This window comes from Cibotium barometz, chromosome 17 (genome assembly GCF_041138505.1).
Source record: "Cibotium barometz isolate CiBa-2024 chromosome 17, ASM4113850v1, whole genome shotgun sequence".
Taxonomy (NCBI): domain Eukaryota; kingdom Viridiplantae; phylum Streptophyta; class Polypodiopsida; order Cyatheales; family Cibotiaceae; genus Cibotium; species Cibotium barometz.
In genome coordinates, this window is record NC_141062.1 from 22,725,030 (window position 1) to 22,744,282 (window position 19,253).

General features: G+C 44.6%; 1 long non-coding RNA gene across 1 annotated transcript; it reads right to left on the reverse strand.

Annotated features, from left to right (window-relative positions):
* Positions 1 to 453: 453 nt before the first annotated feature.
* LOC147629793 (uncharacterized) lies at positions 454 to 7,949 on the reverse strand. Its single transcript, XR_015267750.1, has 3 exons — positions 7,701 to 7,949; positions 3,058 to 3,104; positions 454 to 2,974 (listed from the first exon to the last, which is right to left on the reverse strand). It is a non-coding gene; the product is annotated as an uncharacterized LOC147629793 (long non-coding RNA).
* Positions 7,950 to 19,253: the final 11,304 nt, after the last annotated feature.

The window sequence follows — 19,253 nt, forward strand, 5'->3', positions numbered from 1 at the left end:
TATCCTAAAAAACGTCTCACGATCAACTGATGTATCCACATGATCCGTAGGAAGGAACATAGGTGTGGAAGTATCAATGCTTGATGTGCTTGCTGCCACCATCGCGCTACCCTCAAGATCATGCCCACATGATCTCACACACATCACTATCATCATCATGTACATATGTGAAAATAGTATCATGTGCATGTGTATCACTATGATAATATGTATGTGTATCACTATAATCATGTGCATACGTGCACGTTGAAGCACCGAGGAAGACCCGCCTCTATAGCCCTCTCCCAACGCTCCACCGTGGGGAAAACTCTCTACGCTAGCACCCAACAACCCAATAAAAGCAAAGATAAAGTCACCCTTGTTCAAACCTAGACATGCCTAACATCTCATCCACAACAAACACCTGGGGGACACTAAAAAAAACCACAACCAACAGCAATCCCTTCATAGTGAAGACTATAAAACATGATTTAATGGATACCTATCTATGAAAAAGATACAACTCTGCACTATTAGAACTCGTGGTGCACCAATTCAGCAGCTCAGCGTGCTCAATTGTCATGTCATATGGAGTAGCTATGTTCAGAAGATCCTCCTGCAAAAAGTGACCTTTCCACCATCTCAAACAACAGCAGCTGGAGCAATAGGTATGCATCAAAGCTCCGAGGCTCAACCTTCCAGCAGGGCATCTCTTAGCCAACTCGCTAGACAACCACCTCACCAAAAGGCATTTTTCTTTGTCTTCTATTCCCTCAGCTTGCACACACATCGCCTCACGGCCACATAACCCCAAAAAAAATAGATCCTTAGCCTCTGAGAAAAGCCTAGCAGCATCACAACATGAACAAAGGCCCCCTCTTGTCTTCCTTTCTGTTTCAACAGAAGCTGTATCTCGAACATCCCAGCATGCCGTCTCCCGTGAGCATCAACTGCATTCAAATTTGCACCAGAATCGAATAACACCTTGACTGCCTACTGCACACACAAAACCACTTAATGCAGTACAAGGCAGAGCTCTGTTGCCATCACTACCACAAGACTAGTCAATATCTCCACCAAATGTGGCATAAGAGTTCACTATCTACTTCAACACATCTAGACTTCCATATAGAGCTGGAATCATTGCTGGGGTCCTTTGTTCTAGAACCATCTGCCTTGTCCCATTCTGTCTGACATCGACCTGGGCTACCCCTTTCTCTACACAACTTTGAAAACCATTCAAATCATTGTTTGCAGCCAATTCCAAACAAATAGGAGCTAGAATCACTTCAATCACATTAGTAGGTCATCTCCAGCCTTCAGATGACTGTACTATTGAAGGGCCCGCACAAACAGCCTCTCATCCCCTATTTCCAATGTCAATAGTACCCACCTCTCGAACATCTAGCAGCATCCAAATAATCGGCTTCAGTGGACTCAACACAAAACACAAAACAGACACTCCCTTCTGACCCAAGGCATCCCCTCATAGTCTTCCTCTACGCTTCTTGGCCTGCAACCCACCACACTCGCCCTCCACTCCTAGCTTCTTGCATGCTGAAACACACCCTCTACCAACTCCCTGTAGCTGCCTACCATGCAAAGCTTTGAGTCCCTTCACACACGTTACCTCATGCAATAGACATTATAAGGTTTTTCCCACGAGCTACTCTAGCCTTTGAAATATTTTAGCAAAAAATCTTAATTGCCTTGGTCCCCAATAGGAGGTGTTTACACCGGCTATTGCATTCCACAAATCACACAAGCCCATTAACCTGTCATGCCATGCCTTATTGCCATCCAAGTCGAGCACATTGATCACATCTTGATGCCTTCTTCTTGACCGAAAAAAAAGCCTATCATAGTTTGCCCATCCCTCTTTGGTTAGAGCATTTATGCTCAACCAACAGAATCTGGCAAAACTTTATTCAAGCTAGCAACTACCTAGCTCCTATCTACTTATTCATACCATCTAGCCTCAACACACTCCACGTGGATTAAATGGCATAAGCACATCCTCCCATGTTTTGTGACCATGAACCTTATGTCCACCAGGATCAAAAACTTTCATATCATTTGTAATGTACAACTGTGCATCTTTTTTGCCTCTGTCAAATGGCCATCTTCTCCCAACATGCATTGTGGCTAGGCTGTCACCATCAAACACATCATTAACATACCTTTTTCTATGCCATATTTGCTCGTGAGTGTGCCAATCTAGGACCCTATCAAGATCGTTTCTAACAACTTAATTCACACATGGATTGCATCTCATCACCATGCTTATCATGCCCAACCCCCATATCATGTGGAGACACACGCGCATTCCAAGAATCTACACAATACATCCAAATACAAAAGCATGAAGAGCGAAGTATCCTTGGATGGCATCCCGTTTACTTTTAAGCATTTGCAACCTTGATTGAGCTCTCCTCACGTAGACCTGCATAGCTGCTTCCATTTCTATCATGGGTTCATCAAGGCCCTAGTCATAGGCATCCCCATGCTCCTATATATCTCCAACCACCTCCTGTTCACATATATCCAAGACATCGTCTTGACAAGCAGGGAGCTCTTGAATACCCACCGAGTAATGCTCTTCCTCAACTTAACTCACCAAGTGCACGAAATCAGCACAAGAATCTTCCTCATACTCTCATGGTGTCCTGCAGCAACCTGCAAGCTTATCTCTGGGAACTCCATCGTAACAAGAACTTCTTCATTTTCTTCATCCTACCTACACGACATTCTCAAGAGAATCCTCCATAAACCACGCATGTTTGCCAGGCATGCCAAAAGACATGTTCAGCCATTCTATATCAGACTATGCTGTCCCGCCAACTTGTAAAAGCGGACCTGCTTCTTCATCATCACAAGAGAAAGCATCAGTAGACATATCATCCAAGTCTGACGCTAAAGTACAACCATTATCATCATCAGCAAGATAGGCAATGTCACACATGGTTGCATGCAAACTCCCAAACCTTTGATGTTCCTGCATCAGATACTCAGATTTGTCCTCAAGACATCCATTAGAAATAACCAACAACAACCCAGCAAAAGCAAAGATAAACTCACCCTTGTTCAAACCCAGACATGCCCAGAATCTCATCCACAACAAACACCTGGAGGACACAAAAAAAATCATAACCAACAGCATTCCCTTCGTAGTGAAGACTGTAAAACATGATTTAATGGACACTCATCTATGAAAGAGATACAACTATGCACTATTGGAACTCATGGCACACCAATGCAGTAGCTACAACGTGCTCAACTGTCATGTCGATGGCTTCAAGAAGTATTACCTCTATAGCTCCATCTGAAGCACACCATCATGAGAGGAGAATATCACAAGCACCAAACCCCAGCTAACACAACACTATAGGACACTAGCATACCCAGTCACTATCTCCTGGTCCTTAGCTTCCCCAAAGGGATACTTCACTACCCTCTCAGCGTCCCAAATTACTCTAGCTGCTGATTCAGTTGTCATCTAAAGTCAGCACTGACCTCCAATATCTTTGGTCTACTCTCTAATGGCCTCTCCTGTGACTACAACCAACTCTCAGCTGACCAAACACACCTCCAGTGGATGTAGAAATGCTCAGAACCTGCCTTTAAATCTTTCTCTTTGTATCATGTCCGCAATCTGCTCCCAGTGTCTCAAAATGTCCTTTGCCGTCTGGACAGCCTTACAAATAGGGCTGAAAACCTATCCAATGTAGATAGCTTCCCTCAACTGATCTTTGTCTGACAATATACTCTCTTGGCTGCCCTAGACAAGTCTGATTCTGTCTGTCTTCTCTCTCCGAATTTGGATGGCTCACTCCAGTCCAGAACTGATCCTCCAATGTACTCCAGCGTCCTCCAGTGTCCACGGACCTTGTAGCTACACTCACTTTCCTAGATGTCCTGTCGACCCTCTTCCAACAGTCTTCTGACCTCCCAATACCTGTAGCCTCTACTTCCGAATTATGCTATAGAGCTGTTTTGCCTCCGAAGTCAACAACAATTCTGCCCAAAGTGTCTTTTGACAATAACCCCTTAGAGACTTCTCAACTAGGCAAGATATCACCTCCCAGGTTTTCTGCTGACTGCTACCAGCTCGCAGCTGCCTCTGACATGACTATATCCACCCAACTAGCCTAACTAACCTAGCTGACACAGAAATTGTGTCCTCTGAGTCAGATGACACCACAGGTACCTTTAAACACTTAAACACAATCAGAACCCACTCTCAGAAACCCTCAGCTCACCACTTGTGTTAGACTGTTGCACAGAAACCCATTGAGACAACAAGCCTTCTCACTGCTATCCTCAGACAGACCCAAAACAGTTAGCTTTACCTTAGAAGAACTTCCAAACTACCCAGATAGATTAGAATAGGATCCTCAAGCCCCCAACTGATTGATCTAATGCCTGGCTGACGTAGAATCAAACCTATACCTTTCCACAGTTTCTGACTGAGTTAGAAACTGACTCAAAATCAACATCTGACTGAGATTCATTCCCTTTAACTCTGTATACCCCAGAGATTCGTTCCCTTCAACTCACTCAAAACAATCATCATATCACAACAATACATCAAAACAAAAGTCTCTGTATCCACTCACAACAGACACATAACAACCTCTCAGATGTCATTAGATAGACAAAGAAACTTCAAGGTCTCAACATCCTTGAGACATGGGGACATCAACAAAAAGAGAAGCAACATGAGCAAGGGAGAATCTACCACAAGGTTGTCTCATCTCTTCAATCTTACAAAACCAAACACAATAAGGCTCTGCACAACCACACATGCAGGCCACGACCAAGTTAATAGAGAAGGAATTGAGAAATCTTTGGACAGGTTCAAGTTCCAACAGAGTTGCAGCACCACAAAGATCCTAGGGAACCAATCATCCTACAAGATCCTGTATCTTCCTTGCACCCTCTACTCTGAACAAACCCAAATCTTCCCAAATCAATCCTGCATCAATTTCCACTGAGCAGCTATCCAAAACCTTGGCCTCTCCTCCCCTTCTCAATCTCCCTTTTTTCTTTATTCCAATTCCCTTCTCAAATCTTCTCCTTTCCCCAAATTTCACCTTGTCCCCTTCATTCCCCGCAACTATTGCACATCTTTTGTCAACTACCCCGCCATCTACACATCAGCAGTTCTCTACTTCGTCCTCCTTGTTCGTGCAGGGGGAACCCATGTCTGCCTCAAAGAAGCAAACAACCTCTGTAGCTAAGCAATCCACGTGCTCTCTCAAGCACCTTTCCACAGGATCCAACTAGGGACTAATAGCCCCCTCCGAAGATGCAGGCTGGATAGCAGCAAAAGAAACCCAAAAAACACACCACCAGGAACGTCCTACCGGAAGAGGAAGGGGGTCTTGGAGGGAGAAGAGCTGATGTGCCACTTGTCTAATGCACTTGCTGAATCTGCAGCTAGACCTCCTCCACTTGCCTCTGTAGAAGAAAGCCTGGGGATTGGCCGACAGCAGTTGGAGAGCTTGTAGAGCAAAAACGCAGCTAAGAGAGAGAAACGCAGTCACTGTTTTGAAGGATCTATAGCCTGGAGAATCTAGGGAAGCAAAAAACGTAGAGGAACACATTGTGCAGCAGCCAGAGCCTAGGCGAATGATACCAAAAACGTAGAGGAACACATTGTGCAGCAGCCAGAGCCTAGGCGAATGATACCATGAAAGAATGTGCATAAGCGGAAGCAATGAACATGAGAGAGAGAAAGATTACAAGTAAGAACTGAGCTTTATTAGCTTGAGGTTACAGAGTAAAAGAGCCAACAAATAGGGCAAGAAATGATATGTTGAATGAATAAAGGGAGCACCTCTTATATACTTGTACATGAAGCAATCGGCTGTAGGAAAACAGGCCGACAGCTCCACGACAGCATAAAAGAAAGATGCAATATTTTAACATGCTTCAGTAACATCCAACTATATTGCACATTTCCTAGTAACATCCAATGAAAACACAAAGCTTCATCCAACAATCCTTGCCAAGCATACATAGCTTTGCTTTCATCCTTTGTGATTCCAAACTTCTCCATGTCCATCTCCACAGTCTCGATCCACCTCTTGATACATTCCTGTGAACCTCCGTGAAAATAGGGATCCATCTTTATGCAGTAAATGCTTGCCACCACAGGTTCTTAAAGAATTTTCCTTAGTGAGTCTACACCACATGTTTCAAAATCAATCAAAACTGAAGGTCCAGAGAAAGATCCTCATTGGGGGCACCAAAACAATGATGTGCCAGGGAAGACCCGCCTCTATAGCCCCGAACCAACACTCCACCGTGGGGAAAACTCTCTATACTAGACAAAAGCAAAGACAAATTCATCCTTGTTTAAACCCAGACATGCATAGCATCTCATCCACAACAAACACCTTGTAGACACCAAAAAACCCATAACCCAACAGCAATCCCTTCTTAGTGAAGACTATAAAACATGATTTAATGGATACTCATCTATGAAAGAGATACAACTCTGCACTATTGGAACTCGTGGTACACATATTCCAGCAGCTACAATGTGCTCAACTGTCACGTCATATGGAGTAGCTCTGTTACAAAGATTATCTTGCAAGCAACCTTTCCACCACCATCTCAAACAACAGCAACAACAGGTATGTATCAAAGCTCCATGGCTCAAGCTTCCAGCAGGGCATCTCTTATCCGAATTGGCAGATGACCACCTCACCAAAAGACATCTTTCTTTGTCTTCTATTCCCTCAGCTTGCACAAACATCGCCTCACGGCCAAATAACCCAAATAAAAACAGATCGTTGGCCTCTGAGAAAAGCCCAACAGTCTCACAACTCGAACAAAGGCCCCTTCTTGTTTTCCTTTCTATTTCAATAGAAGCTGTCTCTCGAACATCCAGCAGGTCATCTCCCATGAGCATCAACTGTATTCAAATTTGCGCCAGAATCGAATAACACCTTGACTGCCTCTACTACACACAAAGAACCACTGACAGCAGCACAAGGCAGAGCCATGCTACCATCACTGCCAACGAGCCTGGTCAATATCTCCACCAAATGTGGCACAAGAGTTCACTATCTACTTTGGCACATCCAGACTTCCATATAGAGCTACAATCATTGATGGGGCCCTTTGTTCTGGAACCATCTGTCTTGACCCATTTTGTTTGACATCGACCTGACCCCTTCCTCTACACAACTCTGAAAACCATTCAAATTATTGTTTGAAGCCAATTCCAACAAATAGGAGCTAGAATCTCTTCAATCACATCAGCAGGTCATCTCCCGACCAGCCTTCAGATGACTACACTGTTGAAGGGCCAACACAACCAGCCTCACATCCCCTATTTCCAGTGTCAACAATAGCTGGCTCTCGAACATCCAGCAACATCCAAACAGTCGGCTTCAGCGGAATCAACACAAAACAGACACTTCCTTCCGACCCAAGGCATCCCCTCACTGTCTTCCTCTACGCTTCTTGGCCTGCAACCCTCCACTCCTGGCTTCTTGCATGCTAAAACACACCCTCTACCAACTCCGTGTAGCCTCAGTCCCTTCACACGTGCTACCTCATGGAATAGACATTATAAGGTTTTTCCCATGAGCTACTCCAGCCTTTGAAATATTTTAGCAAAAAAAATTAATTGCCTTGGTCCCCACTAGGAGGGTTTCACATCGGCTATTGCATTCCATGCATCACACAAGCCCATTAACTTATCATACCATGCCTTACTGCCATATCCAAGTTGAGCACATCGACCACATCCTGATGCCTTCTTCTCGACCGAAAAAAAGCATGCCAAAAGACATGTTCTCCCACTCTATATCCCCTATTTCCAACGTCAACAGTAGCTGCCTTTGGAACATCTATCAGCATCCAAATTGTCGGCTTCAGTGGAATCAACACAAAACAGACACTTCCTTCTGACCCAAGGCGGATATCCCCTCACAATCTTCCTCTTCGCTTCTTGGCTTGCAACCCACCACACTTGCCCTCCACTCTTGGCTTCCTGCATGCTGAAACACACCCTCTACCAACTCCGTGTAGCCACCTACCATGCAAATCTTTGAGTCCCTTCACACACGCTACCTCATGCAATTGATATTATAAGGTTTTTCCCATAAGCTACTCCAGCCTTTAAAATATTTTAGCAAAAAACTTTATTGTCTTGGTCCCCAATGGGAGGTGTTCACACCGGCTATTGCATTCCACACATCACACAAGCCCATTAACTTGTCATGCCATGCCTTACTGCCATCCAAGTCGAGTACATTAACCACATCCTGATGCCTTCTTCTTGACTGAAAAAAAGCCTATCAACGTGTACCAATATCATCATAAGTGTGTGTATGAGATACATCCTCATATGTATGTGTATGAGATACATCATCAAAAGTATGTGGGTGTAATACATCATCATCATCTGAATTTGTGTCAGTGTAGCCACATCCTCAGGGACATAATCATAACACCTCAAGAGTGTAGGAAACAAAGAAAGAATCATCCCATGCAAACAATATCGAACCATTTGTGTGAAGGAAGTCAAGCAATAGTACAATGAAATCCTTGTGTGTAGACCATCTAGACCATTCGGTACAAACATCCACCTCATCAAACAAATGTCTCAAGTTACTAGGCATCAATCCCTTGAGCTCAAAAAGCCACCCATGGCATGAATAGGTTGCCTCATAAGATGAAGTCAATGAATGAGGATCTAAGGCCTAAATCTCAAAGTGCCAAAAGTATGTGTGAATGTGGTAAAAGAAACACGGTCCATGACACAAAATGGTAGCTCCTGATAATGAGCATAAAGCCATGAAGATAATGCATGAGCATCCCTCCTAAGATCAAGATATGAGATGGTAACATAGTGATGTTGAGATGACAATGATCAGGTGTAGAGTGTTGATCGAATGAGGGGTAAAAATAGTAGGAAAAACCTCAATCTCCACAAGGTACCCCCCCAATTGTGTGAACACTCAACAAAACACAAAAATGTGAAACATGATCACAAAGCACTAAGCGTGTAAACAATCCCCATAAAATATAAGTGTTCTAAATGTAAGACAAATTTAGGAATTTTGGGAATTATTCGAGTCCCATTTCTTATAGGATTGGTTGGAAAGTCGGTATTTTTGTGTAGTTTGAGCTAACATCTATTTGTTGGTGCACTCTTTGTGCCAATAGATTATATCTTGACACAACTATTTGGCGTATTTTTTTGTAGTTGTATAGATACATACGTCAATGCAACAATATTGGAAGGACAAGGGAAACATGACACTAAACTTAATTGAGATTATACAACACCTTTCATATGAAGAAGAGAATGTTAAATACTATCTCCACTTTGAGACATTGAAGTAAAAACATGGGCTTTATTTAATTTGCCAAAAGAATTCTAAATATCACTTAAAAAGAACCTTAGAAGTGAGAGATCTCTAAAGGGCGTGGTGTTAGAAACAACAAAACAAAAAGTAAATCTCAATGACAGTACAATGTGCTAAGTTTACGATTGATCCACAGATAAAAACCCATCTTAGACACTATATCAAGATTATAAATTATGATATATATGCTCAAATTTGAGGGACATTGAAGTAAAAACATGGGATAATAATGCCAAAGAACACTTGGAAAAGGAACCTTAGAATTGAGGGATCTCCAAAGAGTGTGGTGTTTAAAAACACCAGAAGCAATCAAATTTCAATGAGATTGTTACATTCAAGTTTACATCTTAAGTAAAACACCATTGAGTTCAAGTATCAATACTCTTCTTTGTTTCCTTATTATATCTGGGGGTGGTGGAACTCTTTTGCTTCTAGTACATGAGTCACCAATGATTGGTGCCACCTCAATAGTAAGTTTTCTGTACACTTGAAATCAAAGCTATATGCTTCAACATATCCTGTTGAAAACAAAATGTATGGTTAATGGACATTCAAAATTTTAAATAAATATATTATGTGCCAACAACAACATAAATTCATCCATGATATGGATGGTCTTAAACCTTCATAGACAAATGCTCCAATACCTCAAAAGTTCAACCAAAAAAATAAAAGAGCGAGTATATTGTCAATGCTAAATTTCATCAAACTTATTGAATATGATGTATAAAAGATTTTCACTGTTGAGATAATTGAGTCTATCCAAATTAAATTATAATATTCATAGCCTTACACCTTGACAAGACAATATCTTCAATAAAAACAAACACATCTTCATTGCAATCGAATTGCAAATATTGACAAAAGAGATAATCAAATGACAGTAAGTTTGGAGGCATTTGATTGCTTGATACAATAGTGTAAAGATTTGGCTCGTACAATCCAAAAATTAAACCCATCTAGGCACATTGTTTTCGCCAAAGCCTAAGTTTATCTTATGGGCTTTTAGTACAAAATGGCTCCAAACATTCTGCACCCAACAAGTCTTGATATTTGTGCAGATCCCATACTTCAAACTGCACGTTTAGACCTCAAAAATGGTTTCCTTCGACGTGCAGAGCAACAACTAGTATGAGTTAGGTTGGAATCTGATTATATAGTCACTCAATGTTTAATGAAACCAGACATTATCCTACCCATAAGCTCAAGTAAGACTTTTGTAGCCTTGATATGTATGCTTTTGCTGCAACTCCACTTATGAGATAACCACGATCATATCCCAAGCGAGCAGCATAAGCAATAGCGTGTTGATCACTCAAAATCCTTCTTTTGTAACACACTTTTAACAAGCTTAGCTGGTCTTTGGATAGTAATGGTACTCTAGCTTTGGATGCCAACATTGCTAGATCCTTGCTTATGGATTCTACTTCTCTTTTTTCACAGGCTCTTGATTAACTTTCACGGAAGAGACAGTTGTCTTTTAGATTGACACATCCCTTGAAAGGGCTATCATCAATAAGCAATGTATTCTTCTTATTGCAAATATCTTGGCACTGATTCCAAACCTTGAGTAAAGGTTTAAACATAGCCTCAACAGTAGGCTTATCTGGCCTATACACTTTTCGAAGATTATGGATATAACATTCTTCTTGTCCCCACACCATAAAGAAATGATATTTCTTATGTGCATACTGTTCAAGAGTGTTTACATAGGCACAAACATTCTTGTGTAGCATGGCGGACCAAATATTGGTTGCAAAAGTCTCTTGAAGCTCTTCATTAACCTTGAAGATGTTTGCAAAGCTGAATCATCGATGTGATCTACCTCCACCATGTTGTCTTCATTATTTCTAGCATTTGAATCATGAGAGTTGATCTCTCTAGTAAGGCTTTCATGATGATGTTCTAGTTGAGCAATGTTATCTTCATCTTTCCCTTCTTTGTATATATCTGTGTGTAAGATTAAAATAAAATGCTATTACTTTTAGGATTTAAATAATACACCAAGGATAATACTAGGTCATTTTTATATCTACACATATACTTTGTATCCAAACTTAGATTACTCAACATTGAGTGATGTACCATAATGAATTAGGAACCATATTACATGCCAAGACTTTCACATAAAGGTCAAACTTGAGTTTGAGCCTCACTTACAAGGGCAAAGTAAAGATCGCTCAACTTGAGATTGTGCCTTGTGTTAGAAGACATCCCCAAGGTTGGACATAAGTGGAGGTACGGCTCAAACTTAATTTTGAGCCTCACCGCTACACTAGGATATGGAGTAAGTGTAATTTCTTAATAGTAAGTGTGCATCATCATTTGTATTAGGCTCAAACTTAATTTTGAGCCTCGCTGCTACACTAGAATATGGAGTAATTTCTTAATAGTAGTAAGTGTGCATCATCATTTGTACCAGTCAGACGTTGGCATGAAATAAAGGATAAGTAGAATAGCAATATTCACTTTAATAGAAAAATGTTAAAAGTGAATCCAAAAAAGCCAATGTATTAATCAAAAGACTAATAATTATTTCAACAAATCCACACTTTGAACAAGACCTATGTTAATATTAGTAGTTGATAAGCTCCTTTCAATGATCACCATTCGTTGTACATTCATAAGCACTATCAATGCACTTTTCTACCTTTCTTTGGTTGAGAGCTTGATGGGCTATGAGCATGGTAGAGTGCTTTGCCTTTCTCTTCTTGTAAGTGCTTGCTCCTCTTCTTGCACCTGAGAGCCTGCCATGTCTTCAGCTGCTATTGTGCATACATCAAGGACTTTTGTTTTGTCACCCTCCTTTTTATGTTTTGAAGAAGTTGCACCAGCATTTCTAGATGCTTCAAGTGCACTATTCATTATGGCCCTGCCTTTTTTCTCCACAATTTTCCTAACTTTAATGGTTGTTGTCTCCTTTTCAGGTATGAACTTTTTTCGTGAATCCAAAGCCTTCTTTGTATGCCTCACCGCTTTCACCAGGTCCTCCACATGATCCACCCCTGAGTTGTTGTTTTGAGAGCATCCAGAGTAAAGATTGGTGCACCATGTGGTTGCGAGGTAGCGGGCATATGAAGCACAAAAAAAGTTTCAAAACCTTAGAAAAAAATGGATTTAAATGCTACATATCAAATCAAAACCTATCAAACTTAAGAAACTTAATGCATGCTACAATTATTGATGCTTCACTTAGTTTTCTTGAATAGCGGGGGCCGCACTTGCATTTACTTAATCCATATAGAAGCTCGTGTGCACTCATATGCTAGGGGTACGCTAGCATAGAGAGGCAAAGCTCAAACTCAAGTTTGAGCCTTAAGGCGAAGTTCCATGTATGGGAGGCTTGAACTTAAGCTGGAGTCTAGATACAAGTTGTGCACTCATATGCCAGGGTACACTAGTATATTGGAGCCTTAAGGCCAAGTTCCATATAGGGGAAATCCGAACTTAATCTAGAGCCTAGATCCAAGTTGTGCACTCATATGACAGGGGTACACCAGCATATAGAGACAAGGCTCAAGCTCAAGTTCGAGCCTTTAGGCCAAGTTTTATGTAGGAGAGGCTCGAACTTAAGCTGGAGCCTAGATCCAAGTTGTGCACTCATATGCTAGGGATACGCTAGCATAGATAGGCAAGGCTCCAACTCAAGTTGGAGCCTTAAGGCCAAGTTCCATGTAAAGTTAAGCATGGAGAATGAGCCTTAACACATAAGTTCCATGTAGGGGAGATTCAATCTGAAGTTCGAGCCTTAAGGCTGGTATAGCATCGAGAGCAAAGGCTCCAACTCAAGTTTGAGCCTTAAGGTCGGGGTACACTAGCATGGAGAACGAAGGCTCAATCTGAAGTTCGAGCCTTAAGGCCGGGGTGCACTAGCATGGACAACAAAGGCTCAAACTCAATTTCGAGCCTTAAGACCGGGGTGCACTAGCATGGAGAGCAAAGGCTCAAACTCAAGTTCGAGTCTTAAGCCGGGGTGCACTAGCATGGAGAGCTAAGGCTCAAACTCAAGATCGAGCCTTAAGGCCGGGGTGCACTAGCATGGAGAACGAAGGCTCAATCTGAAGTTCGAGCATTAAGGCCGGGGTGTAATAGCATGGAGAGCAAAGGAGCAAAGGCTCAAACTCAAGTTCGAGCCTTAAGGCTGGGGTGCACTAGCATGGAGAGCAAAGGCTCAAACTCAAGCTCGAGCCTTAAGGCCGGGGTACACTAGCATGGAGAACAAAGACTCAATCTAGGTCGAGCCTTAAGGCCGGGGTACACTAGCATGGAGAATGAAGGCTCAATCTGCAGTTTGAGCCTTAAGGCCGGGGTGCACTAGCATGGAGAGCAAAGGCTCAAACTCAAGTTCGAGCCTTAAGGCCGGGGTGCACTAGCATGGAGAACGAAGGCTCAATCTGAAGTTCGAGGGTTAAGACCGGGGTGCACTAGCATGGAGAGCAAAGGAGCAAAGGCTCAAACTCAAGTTCGAGTCTTAAGGCTGGGGTGCACTAGCATAGAGAGCAAAGGCTCAAACTCAAGTTTGAGCCTTAAGGCCGGGGTGCACTAACATGGAGAACAAAGACTCAATCTAGGTCGAGCCTTAAGGCCGGGGTGCACTAACATGGAGAACAAAGACTCAATCTAGGTCGAGCCTTAAGGCCGGGGTACACTAGCATGGAGAACGAAGGCTCAATCTCAAGTTCGAGCCTTATGCACTAGCATGGAGAGCAAAGGCTCAAACTCAATTTTGAGCCTTAAGACCGGGGTGCACTAGCATGGAGAGCAAAGACTCAAACTCAAGCTCGAGCCTTAAGGCCGGGGTGCACTAACATGGAGAACAAAGACTCAATCTAGGTCAAGCCTTAAGGCCGGAGTACACTAGCATGGAGAACGAAGGCTGAATCTGAAGTTCGAGCCTTAATGCCGGGGTGCACTAGCATGGAGAGCAAAGGCTCAAACTCAAGTTGGAGCCTTAAGGCCGGGGTGCACTAGCATGAAGAACGAAGGCTCAATCTGAAGTTGGAGCGTTAAGGCCGGAGTGCACTAGCATGGAGAGCAAAGGAGCAAAGGCTCAAACTCAAGTTCGAGCCTTAAGGCCGGGGTGCAGTAGCGTGGAGAGCAAAAGCTCAAACTCAAGTTCGAGCCTTAAGGCCGAGGTGCACTAACATGGAGAACAAAGACTCAATCTAGGTCGAGCCTTAAGGCCGGGGTACACTAGCATGGAGAACGAAGGCTCAATCTCAAGTTCGAGCCTTATGCACTAGCATGGAGAGCAAAGGCTCAAACTCAATTTCGAGCCTTAAGACGGGGGTGCACTAGCATGGAGAGCAAAGGCTCAAACTCAAGTGCAAGCCTTTAAGACCGGGGTGCACTAGCATGGAGAGCAAAGGCTCAAACTCAAGTTTGAGCCTTAAGGCCGGGGTGCACTAGCATGGAGAACGAAGGCTCAATCTGAAGTTCGAGCCTTAAGGCCGGGGTGCACTAGCATGGAGAGCAAAGGAGTAAAGGCTCAAACTCAAGTTTGAGCCTTAATGCCGGGGTGCACTAGCATGGAGAGCAAAGGAGCAAAGGCTCAAACTCAAGTTTGAGCCTTAACGCTGGGGTGCACTAGCATGGAGAGCAAAGGCTCAAACTTAAGTTCCAGGCCGGGGTGCACTAACATGGAGAACAAAGACTCAATCTAGGTCGAGCCTTAAGGCCGGGGTACACTAGCATGGAGAACGAAGGCTCAATCTCAAGTTTGAGCCTTATGCACTAGCAGGGAGAGCAAAGGCTCAAACTCAATTTTGAGCCTTAAGGCCGGGGTGCACTAGCATGGAGAGCAAAGGAACAAAGGCTCAAACTTAAGTTCGAGCCTTAAGGCCGGGGTGCACTAGCAGGGAGAGCAAAGGCTCAAACTCAAGTTCGAGCCTTAAGGCCGGGGTGCATTCGCATGGAGAACGAAGGCTCAATCTGAAGTTCGAGCCTTAAGGCCGGGGTGCACTAGCATGGAGAGCAAAGGAGCAAAGGCTCAAACTCAAGTTCGAGCCTTAAGGTCGGGGTGCATTAGCATGGAGAGCAAAGGAGCAAAGGCTCAAACTCAAGTTCGAGCCTTAAGGCCGAGGTGCAATAGCATGGAGAGAAAAGGAGCAAAGGCTCAAACTCAACTTTGAGCCTTAACGCCGTCGAGGTGCACTAGCATGGAGAGCAAAGGCTCAATCTCAAGTTCGAGCCGTAAGGCCGGGGTGCACTAGCATGGAGAGTAAAGGCTCAATCTCAAGTTCGAGCCTTACGGTCGGGGTGCACTAGCATGGAGAGCAAAGGCTCAAACTCAAGTTCGAGCCATAAGGCCGGGGTGCACTAGCATTAAGGCCGGGGTGCACTAGCATGGAGAACGAAGGCTCAATCTGAAGTTCGAGCCTTAAGGCCGGGGTGCACTAGCATGGAGAGCAAAGGAGCAAAGGCTCAAACTCAAGTTCGAGCCTTAAGGCCGAGGTGCACTAGCATGGAGAGCAAAGGCTCAAACTCAAGTTCGAGCCTTAAGGCCGGGGTGCACTAGCATGGAGAACGAAGGCTCAATCTGAAGTTCGAGCCTTAAGGCCGGGGTGCACTAGCATGGAGAGCAAAAAAGCAAAGGCTCAAACTCAAGTTCGAGCCTTAAGGCCGGGGTGCACTAGCATGGAGAGGAAAGGCTCAAACTCAAGTTCGAGCCTTAAGGCCGGGGTGCACTAGCATTAAGGCCGGGGTGCACTAGCATGGAGAACGAAGGCTCAATCTGAAGTTCGAGCCTTAAGGCCGGGGTGCACTAGCATGGAGAGCAAAGGAGCAAAGGCTCAAACTCAAGTTCGAGCCTTAAGGCCGGGGTGCACTAGCATGGAGAGCAAAGGCTCAAACTCAAGTTTGAGCCTTAAGGCCGGGGTGCACTAGCATGGAGAACGAAGGCTCAATCTGAAGTTCGAGCCTTAAGGCCGCCCGGGGTACACTAGCATGGAGAGCAAAGGAGCAAAGGCTCAAACTCAAGTTTGAGCCTTAAGGCCGGGGTGCACTAGCATGGAGAGCAAAGGCTCAAACTCAAGTTCGAGCCTTAAGGCCGGGGTGCACTAGCATGGAGAACGAAGGCTCAATCTGAAGTTCGAGCCTTAAGGCCGGGGTGCACTAGCATGGAGAGCAAAGGAGCAAAGGCTCAAACTCAAGTTCGAGCCTGAAGAGGCCGAGGTGCACTAGCATGGAGAGCAAAGGAGCAAAGGCTCAAACTCAACTTTGACCTTAAGGCCGGGGTGCACTAGCATGGACAGCAAAGGCTCAATCTCAAGTTCGAGCCTTAAGGCCGGGGTGCACTAGCATGGAGAGCAAAGGCTCAAACTCAAGTTCGAGCCATAAGGCCGGGGTGCACTAGCATGGAGAACGAAGGCTCAATCTGAAGTTCGAGCCTTAAGGCCGGGGTGCACTAGCATGGAGAGCAAAGGAGCAAAGGCTCAAACTCAAGTTCGAGCCTTAAGGCCGGGGTGCACTAGCATGGAGAGCAAAGGCTCAAACTCAAGTTCGAGCCTTAAGGCCGGGGTGCACTAGCATGGAGAACGAAGGCTCAATCTGAAGTTCGAGCCTTAAGGCCGGGGTGCACTAGCATGGAGAGCAAAGGAGCAAAGGCTCAAACTCAAGTTCGAGCCTTAAGGCCGGGGTGCACTAGCATGGAGAGCAAAGGCTCAAACTCAAGTTCGAGCCTTAAGGCCGGGGTGCACTAGCATGGAGAACGAAGGCTCAATCTGAAGTTCGAGCCATAAGGCCGGGGTGCACTAGCATGGAGAGCAAAGGAGCAAAGGCTCAAACTCAAGTTCGAGCCTTAAGGGCGGGGTGCACTAGCATGGAGAGCAAAGGCTCAAACTCAAGTTCGAGCCTTAAGGCCGGGGTGCACTAGCATGGAGAACGAAGGCTCAATCTCAAGTTCGAGCCTTAAGGCCGGGGTGCACTAGCATGGAGAGCAAAGGAGCAAAGGCTCAAACTCAAGTTCGAGCCTTAAGGCCGGGGTGCACTAGCATGGAGAGCAAAGGCTCAAACTCAAGTTGGAGCCTTAAGGCCGGGGTGCACTAGCATGGAGAATGAAGGCTCAATCAGAAGTTCGAGCCTTAAGGCCGGGGTGCACTAGCATGGAGAGCAAAGGAGCAGAGGCTCAAACTCAAGTTCGAGCCTTAAGGCCAGGGTGCACTAGCATGGAGAGCAAAGGCTCAAAATCAAGTTCAAGCCTTAAGGTCGGGGTGCATTAGCATTAAGGCCGAGATGCACTAGCATGGAGAATGAAGGCTCAATCTGAAGTTCGAGCCTTAAGGCCGAGGTGCACTAGAATGGAGAGCAAAGGAGCAAAGGCTCAAACTCAAGTTCGAGCCTTAAGGCCGGGGTGCACTAGCATAGAGAGCGAAGGCTCAAACTCAAGTTCGAGCCTTAAGGCCGGGGTGCACTAGCATGGAGAACGAAGGCTCAATCTGAAGTTCGAGCCTTAAGGCCGGGGTGCACTAGCATGGAGAGCAAAGGAGCAAAGGCTCAAACTCAAGTTCGAGCCTTCAGGCCGGGGTGCACTAGCATGGAGAGCAAAGGCTCAAACTCAAGTTCGAGCCTTAAGGCCGGGGTGCACTAGCATGGAGAACGAAGGTTCAATCTGAAGTTCGAGCCTTAAGGCCAGGGTGCACTAGCATGGAGAGCAAAGGAGCAAAGGCTCAAACTCAAGTTCGAGCCTTAAGGCCCCAGGGTGCACTAGCACGGAGAGCAAAGGCTCGAACTCAAGTTCGAGCCTTAAGGCCGGGGTGCACTAGCATGGAGAACCAAGGCTCAATCCGAAGTTCGAGCCTTAAGGCCGGGGTGCACTAGCATGGAGAGCAAAGGAGCAAAGGCTCAAACTCAAGTTCGAGCCTTAAGGCCGGGGTGCACTAGAATGGAGAGCAAAGGCTCAAACTCAAGTTCGAGCCTTAAGGCCGGGTGCACTAGCATTAAGGCCGGGGTGCTACTAGCATGGAGAACGAAGGCTCAATCTAAATATCATTGTCAGATATTTCCTTTTCATTTTCCCATCCACATAAACTCATCAAAAATGTAACCATGCGAGGATAGTCATCTTGTGGAAAAGGAAAGCATTGGGCTATCGGGGATATGTCCTCTACGGAGTAGGGGTCAGTCATGGTCAATAGGCGAATTAGCCATTCTAATTCCTCAATATTTTCCTCTCTGGCTAGTACATCTATATGATCCCATTCAGTTTCAATTACATGATAGCACATGTGGAATATCTGAGAAAGGTACAGATGATACCTCTCACCAAAGGTAGGAGTGGATGAAGTGTATGATGATGGGGCATCTGCCATATCTGCAAACACAGATATAGCATCAGTAGGTTTATGACAGGACAATCTAGTTCTTGATTGTTTACGGATATTTCTCTTGTTTTTGTGCTCTTACTCTTTTTACTATTTTTTGTTTTTCTTTTCTTTGTTTTTGTTTTTTTTTTTAATGTATGAAGCTATATATATACATCCCCTTGAATTTGGCAATTACATGGTCAGGGGAGAAGGTTATAAGGAGGAAGCATTAGAATGTCGAGCGTGAGTACATGCTCCCCCTTTCCTTGGGTAGATCATATTATTTGCAATGATGTTGCAGCCTCTTGGAACCAATTTGTCCAGCGGGTCATAGGTTGTGATGTGGGCAGATAGCTTTTTATGACCCTTGTGGCCACATTCAATTGTAGAGATGGTAGTGTACGCTCCCATTGACGAATGGAGGAAATGGTTTCCGACGATACTATTACAAGGGGAGACGTAGACTCATCGGTTTTTTGTTGGGTGTTGGCAAGAGTAGGTGTAGAGCATGTAGAAACTTCTATATCAGCGTGTGCCTGGCATGAGGAGCTAGAAGCTTCATGTGGCTCCCCCCTTCCTGAGC